The sequence below is a fragment of the Cetorhinus maximus genome, chromosome 31 (assembly GCF_964194155.1).
Source record: "Cetorhinus maximus chromosome 31, sCetMax3.hap1.1, whole genome shotgun sequence".
NCBI classification, from domain to species: domain Eukaryota; kingdom Metazoa; phylum Chordata; class Chondrichthyes; order Lamniformes; family Cetorhinidae; genus Cetorhinus; species Cetorhinus maximus.
Window position 1 is genome coordinate 21,498,206 of NC_135909.1, and position 7,717 is coordinate 21,505,922.

A 7,717-nucleotide genomic window follows, 5' to 3' on the forward strand; every position below is an offset into this window, starting at 1 on the left:
TGCACTGAATAATATTTCAAGGAGCATGTTTCCGGACTCTATAAATACCCATTTTCTCGCTTATCCATCATATATTTGATGAATACAAATCTATCAAACTGAGATTTAAAATTAAAGTGCTGTTTCCCGATGGGATCTCTGAAATTCCAGGACCCTTTGCTGAGAGAGATGTTTCCTAATTTCACTCCGGAAACGCCTTGTTTTTTGACTGAGCCCGAACGCCCCCACACCCCTCCCCCTCCCCCAATTCCGAAATTCCCACCATCGCAGGAATTTCTCTCTCTGACACGATCGTCTTAAAATGTGGGAAACTTCGATCAAATTTCTCATTAATTCGGGAAGAACGGCTTCCTTTGTTCGTGGTTTATATGAAGAGGCTGTTCTGTGGTTTGATTTCATGAATTTAGCAGCGGTTGAGGGGAGGCCACGAGGCAGAGAGTGAGAGAGATTCAAAACACTGCAGGAGAATTATGAGGAGAGGGTGCGGACAATAGGAACTGAGTTCACGATCTCCCAGTCGTTATTGTGCAACGAAATTCCAAAGCGAAACTCAGACCCTGAGACCATGGATCTGGGAATCGACGGATCATCCAAAAATGGAACTGAAGAAAACGCAACCATGCTATTTATTCATATGGTACTAACTTCAGCACCCATACCGAGCGAGGCGACCGCGTGGCCTAATGGATAAGGCGTCTGACTTCGATGTTTCTAATGATGTTATCAGAAGATTGCAGGTTCGAGTCCTGTCGCGGTCGTTTTGTGCATAAATGCAGTTAACTTCTTGAAAACCGCGGTCTCAATCGTCAGATGAAGGCTCTGCGTTTCCTTCCAAACATCAGGCAAAGGTCTAACAAGCCACTCAGTTCAAGGGCAATGTGGGATTATCAACAAATGCTACACTTCTGAAAGATGCCCGTATACCGTGAAAAAAATAAACAAGTGGTCTGCAGCCACGACATGATTATCAGGTTGACTACCTATTCCCTTAAGGAGTGAAGGCTGAGGGTGGCCTCATACAGACCTTTAAAATTATGAATGATTTTGGGAGTCTGAATGCAGAGGAAATGGACCAGAGAAAGGGTGATAAGAATAAATCTCACTCTCAGACACAATACAACAGTTTGAGGGGTGAACACAATGTTATAACTACTGAACTGTGCATCAGCAGCTCATAATAGTGGGAGAGAAATTCCATCCGCGGCACTCTCCAGATTCCATGGGAAAACTGCCGAACAAACTGGAGTGGCGTTCTTGAAGGCAGCTCATCAATCATTCAGGCCAAACTCCTGAAACATTAACTTGGATGGACTACATGCTGTGCCTGGATGGTCGAAAAGTGTCGCACCCTCCAGGTCCTGTTTTCTCAACTCTCAAATGGACAACATTCAAGGGGAGGACAAAGAAAACGCTTCAAAGACAACCTGAAACTTTTATTCAAGCGCTGCAGCATTCATATTAATGACTGCGAGGAGCTTGTTTCTCATCATTCAAAATGACCAAAACTTATCCCACAAGCTGCAGCACACTCTGAGTCACAAGGTCTCAATGATGAGGCAGAACGGCGGCCATGAAGAAGTAACGGGAAGCAAATCCTGCACTCCGGATCTCTCTACCTCTTGGGACATCCTGTCCCATGTGTCCAAAGGTCTGTGGGCCGAGAATTTACCTGTTCACTCACATGAAGACCCATGGCAGAAACTCACGGCCCTGAGTGGATGTCATCATCGTATCGAGGAACAGACGATAAAAAGTCCTTGTTGCAAAATACATATAAGAAAAGGTCACCTCCGTTCTCGTAGTATTTCTGAAACTCTCTCCTCCAGAATACTGTGAACAAGTCTTCTCTGTTGTCTCCGATCTGTCAACTTCACCATGTCAGAATGTGCTGCCATCTACTGGCCTCAGCAGAGCGGTAGAAATTCACATGGTTGGTGTCGCGGAAGCAGGTCAATGTGAAAAATTTGTGATGGGATGTGATGGGGCTGACACAGAGATGCAAGTATTAAATACAATTTTGAAACACGATTAGTTTATTTATTCCTTTGAATCGGCAGCAGTTGCAGGCTACTCTTGCCTGGAGCAGCTGAGACGATTAGAACAACTGCATTTAAGGGAAGCCGGGATAAGTATAAGAGGGAGAATGAATTTCCCTGATAAACAGATAATGCTTTATGAAGTATCCTAGGTGGAAGATCTTGTCGGATAGTTTACTAAGTAAATCAAATGGCCCACTTTCAGTGTGGTATGTTCTGCGTTGAATGAATCCAGATTTGAAAAGTATCACAGGGACTGACAGACACGTAAGGAATCCCACACTCAAACTGTGAGCAAAAGACAGTGAGATCCAGAATCAATAATTAACTCAGACCTGGCACGAGACACTGACTGATACACATTGAATCGCACACTCTCACAGTGTACAAGAGACAGAGCGATACAGAATGAACCATACACACAGGCATATCACCAGAAATGAACAAATCCACAATGAATCCCGAAAACAACTCCCGTCCCAGGGACAAAGTGATGAAGATGAATCCATAGAGACCACAGATGGAGAATGAATTCCACTCTCAAACCCTGTTCCAGAGACAAAGTGACACCGAATAAACCTCACACTCATACACATAGAATAGCTACAACAGAGAAGGAGATCATTGGCCCTCTATCTGTCTTGAGATTCTTCAACAGAAACTCAGATATCCTAGCCCCCAGCCCTTCCTCCATAGCCATGTAAACATTTCTGTTCACGTGGTTGTTCAGTTCCTCTATGAAAGCCCCGATTTTATTCTGTCTCTACCACATATCTCAGACAGTGCATTCCGGATCCTCACCAATCACCAGGGAAGATGAATCCTCATGTCCCCATTGGTTCATTTGCCACGCACCTAAAACCGGTGCCTTGTACCAATATGAACAGCTTCTCACTATCTAATGTGCCTCTAACTGTCGAGGTTAACTAGTCCTATTTAAACCGTCAGGAATGGTTTCTCTGTCTGGCCCCATTCCCGCAACATCGGCAAACCTCTTGCCCTGCTCCTTGTTCATGTGTTCGATCAAATTACTCGTTAAATCGGGATGAGGTCATTCGTTAAAGAGGCAGTTATTGGATTAAATGAAGCGACTGAGTGGTGATTTAATTTCTGGAATTTAGCAGCTTCTAAAGGAAGCTCAGGAGGCAAAAAAAAACTTCCAGAGAGTAGAAAGCTGCAGGAGAATTATGCAGAGAGAGAATTTAACGTTGAGTTTAGGATCTCCAATTTAAAAAAAAAACAAGAGGACGTAACCTTAAAATTTGAGGTAAGCCGATCAAAGGTGATATCACGAAGCTTTATTCACACGAAGAATCGTTCAACTCTGGAGCCCTCTCCCGCAAAATGCTTTTGAAGCTGGGGGCCAAGTTGAACATTTAGAAACTGCAACTGATAGTTGATTTTGTTTGTTCAGTAAGTGTTTTAGGGATTATAAAAACCCGTGGATTAATGAGGTTAAAATACAGACCAGTCATGAGCTGAACAGGGTTGAGGGGTGAATCGTTTCCTTCCATTCCTATATTCACATCTTCCTAATCCTGGACGAAACACGTTTTCAGATGATCGCCTTCTCTGCATTGCTTTGAAAGTCAAAGTTAATTTCTCCGCTCCCTCTTCATAATGAAAAACGAAATCTGGAGTGAACTGGAACAAGGTTCACTCCTTTATTGAGAACATTTTCCTCCCACGACTAACGATTTCCTGCTGAATACTAGAACCCCATCCACCGATCAGTTGCCAGTAACTGCTGCTGATACATAGAGAATCCTGTCACCCCTGCATTCTCTATATTTCTCCAGCTGCAAATTCTTCAATCGGTTTTTGAGAATGTTAATCCCGAAAAATCCGTCCGATGATCCAGTTCTATGATGCTTTTGTTAATAATAACCGATAACCCGGATTAGAATCCAAACAGCCTGATATTTCCCTCTCTATTAAAACTGTCTCTCGGTGACTGCATATCTCACTGATTGGATACAGGAGTGATCTTTGATCAGTCCCGTGACGGACAGAACAACTGTATATTAGAACACTTTCTGATATTCTTAAATTTCAAATCAGAATATCTCAGTGAATCACAGGACATTCTCTTTAATATAGTGCATGGATACTTTCACCACTCACTGAAACAATATAATTTCTATTCACTCATGGAATGAAGCCAGGGAGGAGTAAATAACTGTAACTCAATGATCATACAATGTAGTTCTTGAAGTGTCTGTTCCTATTCGATAGATTTCTCTGTCAAATCGGAAGGGGGTTGTTTTTGCTACCAAATGATTGTATGTTCTAGTCTTTCAGCGGTGGGTTTTCACACAGACATTTTGGACATGGTGTTCAAACTATATTTCCATTATTAAATATCAGGCTGAACATTCAGGGCCTGTGCCAACAGTTCAGTGATACGAAATTATATGAGCCGATTTGATAAATGCCAAAGATAAAAGCGAAATACTGCTTCTTAGGTCAGTAAGTGTTGGAGTTGGAGTATCTTTGGGCAGAAGCTGTCGGAGTGATAGTTTCTCGTTAGAGAATTGATACCGAAGTTCCGCTGGTAAATCAGCAGGAACACGATCCAACTCATCCACACAGTCAAGCTGGTGAAACAAAATGACTGGCGGCCTGGCTCTTCCGCAGATCACTCGGGCCTCGGCCTCCTGCAATGTTCCTATGAAGCTCAGGTACGCTCGAAGAGCAGCGCCTCATCTTTCAATTAGACACTTTACAGCTTTCCAGTGAGATCATTGAGATCAACAATATCGCTCTGGAAAAGTGTCCCCAACCCACCCACCCATTCTCACTCCCTCCCGCGCCCCATTTAACTTCGCTTTTTTGACAGAGGTTATTTCTAGCCTCTTTTTCCACGTGTTATGCTCTCGAATGGCGGTTGTTCATCAATCTGTCATTCAACCCTCCTCCAAAAACATCCTTTGTTTCTTTAGTTGTTCCATTGATCTTACAGAGAGTTTTCAAGGGCACGACGGGCCTCATTTTGTGCTTTTGGAAATCTAAGAGCTTCTGTTTCCCTCTCTCTGGCCATGCAGCATAAACTATTTTCTCATTTTACCTTTACCGATCTTCAACATATCACGGGCTGTGCCTTTTGTTTATTTCCCTGACTTTCACTGACTTACAACTTAATACAAAGCTACCTTATCACACTTCTGATGAAAGGCTATCGATGTGAGACATGAGCTCAGTTTCACATTCCTTGTCACTGCCTGAGCTGCGATGTCACTCTTACATTTTCTGATTTAACAATTGTGATGTGAAAGGATGGTTATAAGGCTTCGGGTGGCAATAAAAAAAAGCCTTTATTGCATGTAGCTTCGTTGGTCCAGCCCTTTGGGGTATTATTCTCATTTAGGGGTGGTCATTAAATGAGTGTGCACAAGGTGTCAGGTTTAATTCCCGGATGAGCACTCCAGAAAAGCTAAAGATATCGGTGCACTTGCACATTGCTGCTAATATGTATAAACTCCACACAATGTTTCCGCCTAAGAGATTTGTTTTATTATTTTTATATTTAGTTAATCATGGATTGATTGAGAACAAGGGAAGGCCATTCGGACCATGGCCTGAAATGGGCTGAGAGAAAGGGGAAATCCTCAGCTGGTGTATTTTTGCAGGTGTTTTCCGGGTGTTTTGAGCGACTTTACAACAATTTTGTGACATTCAGAAACAGCCCAATCCATGCACTGTTCCCTGATTTGAGGTGCCCGCTGGAACTTTTGCTCGGGTATTGTTTCTAATTCCCGCTCCCATTTGAACTAAGTATCCAACCGCAAACAAGCAGCCGCTGTTTTAAATGTGTCCTTCACACGTTTCACTGATACCTCCAATAGATTTTGTTTATACAACTTTTCTCAACATTTTTGTGCATTTATTATTTCCCACTGTTCATTGTTCAATAAGAACAAACAGTGGGAGAGGGGAACTAAACGAGGAACCTTGACTGCGGTTTGGGGAGAGAGAACAGCAATGAGCTTCAATAGCGAGTTCTTGCCATTCTGTCTCCCTGGCCCTGTTCAGACACTGGCTGAGAATTGCCTCTCCCTTCCCCCCGCTTACTCCATGTTCCGGGACCAGATCCTGCCCCACTGGGCCGATTGCAAACAGACCCCGGCTCCCCCGAACGTGCCCAGCAGTCAATCCCAATATCTGAGCATCTCTGCGGACGCGGTCCCAAACCGATGTGCTGCTGGAAGCAGATGCTGTTTGTTCACTTACCCTCGGAGCCGCGATGTCTCCGGTCGCTGCTGAATGAAACTATCTTCCGTTCACTGAGTGAATAACGCTCAGGGACTGGGTTGGGTGAGGGGTGCGCATGCGCTCTACGCCTTATGACGTCCCTAGGGGTCGGGGTGTGCTTTGTACCGCGCGTGCGCAGATCTCTGCAACAATCCAACGGTCGTAAATTAATGGGAACTTTCCTCATTTCAATCTCATCAAATAATGAAGAAAGTTTCCGAACCTCGAGTGGACGTTGGGGGGTTGTGGGTGTGGGACTTATAGGACGGGGCCTATATGCTATAATTAAGTACATACACCCCTGCCCTCCCCATTCTCCGCACTGAACGGACAATCGCCTCTGCGAACGCTGCTCCCGACGTCAATATCGCCTCCCCTTTTCACGGCGCCTTTCTATGCAAATGCAGGAGACACAACATCAGCGTTTTACCTCCTCAAAATCCAAATACCTCTTCCAAGTGAAAGAGTGATGCACTTGTTGTATTTTCCAATTTAATGGTTTGCAGGTGATGGTGTCCCCATGCGTCTGCTGCCCTTGTCCCTTTCGCCGGCAGGAGTCGCGGGTTTGGAATGAGCTGTGGAAGGAAAATTAATGTCTGGGGGGGGGGATTTAAACCCACGTCTCTGGAGGAAATGCGAACCTAAAGGCGCCTTAAACCGCTCGGCCATCCTAATGCATTTGAGCACTGTAATGGGACACTGATCTATTGCTCTTTGCACAAACGGATTTGGATTCTATTTTCGTTTTCATTGCATTTAAAACTCGATGTGATTTTCCTTTTTTCAGCACCTGTCAGGTTCCTGTATCTGAGTCCCATCCTTCCCCAAGCCGCCGGGGGGTGAGGAGCTTCTCATTGCTGCATTGCTCTGTTTGCTCAAATCAACAAAGACCCGTTCCTCACACGAAGGTGATGAGAGTGTAAGATCTGAGCGACATGAAGTATCCAATTGGAGAGTTACATCCTGGCGAAAGCTGCTTTCGGAGCTGCTGAATATTCCCCGCATTTCCTGTTTCTGATTTTGTGCCTTCATTACAGGAGTTTATTTTTTTTTTACTGACAACCCAAAGCTTGTCGCAAGGGGCACCTCCAGGCACCGCTTTTCCGTGACCTTTAAAGTCGGCTGTTTTCACACGCATCACTCTGCGCCATGGCTTTCAACCCCCACCACCATACCCCATCCCGACCCTCACTCCCCGCACCTCCCTCTCTGTTCTCAATCCCGCGCCCCACTCCCATTCCCCCCTCCCACCTGCTCAGGTCTCAGGTCGTCTATGCGTTCCTTTTTCGAAATTCGCAAGGGCCCGGGGATCACAGAGTCTGTGAGGGAATATAAGGGGTTAATCCACATTCACATACAGGGAACTGTGACTCTCTTAAGATGTACGGAAGTTGGTGTCCCTTCCAGATCCACTAGGAGGTCTAGTTACT

At 44.8% G+C, this 7,717-nt stretch overlaps 1 non-coding gene across 1 annotated transcript; it reads left to right on the forward strand.

The window, feature by feature from the left end:
* Positions 1–669: 669 nt before the first annotated feature.
* On the forward strand, positions 670–758 carry trnar-ucg (transfer RNA arginine (anticodon UCG)). The gene is given in 2 exon segments: positions 670–706; positions 723–758. It is a non-coding gene; the product is annotated as a tRNA-Arg (tRNA).
* The last annotated feature ends 6,959 nt before the right edge of the window (positions 759–7,717 follow it).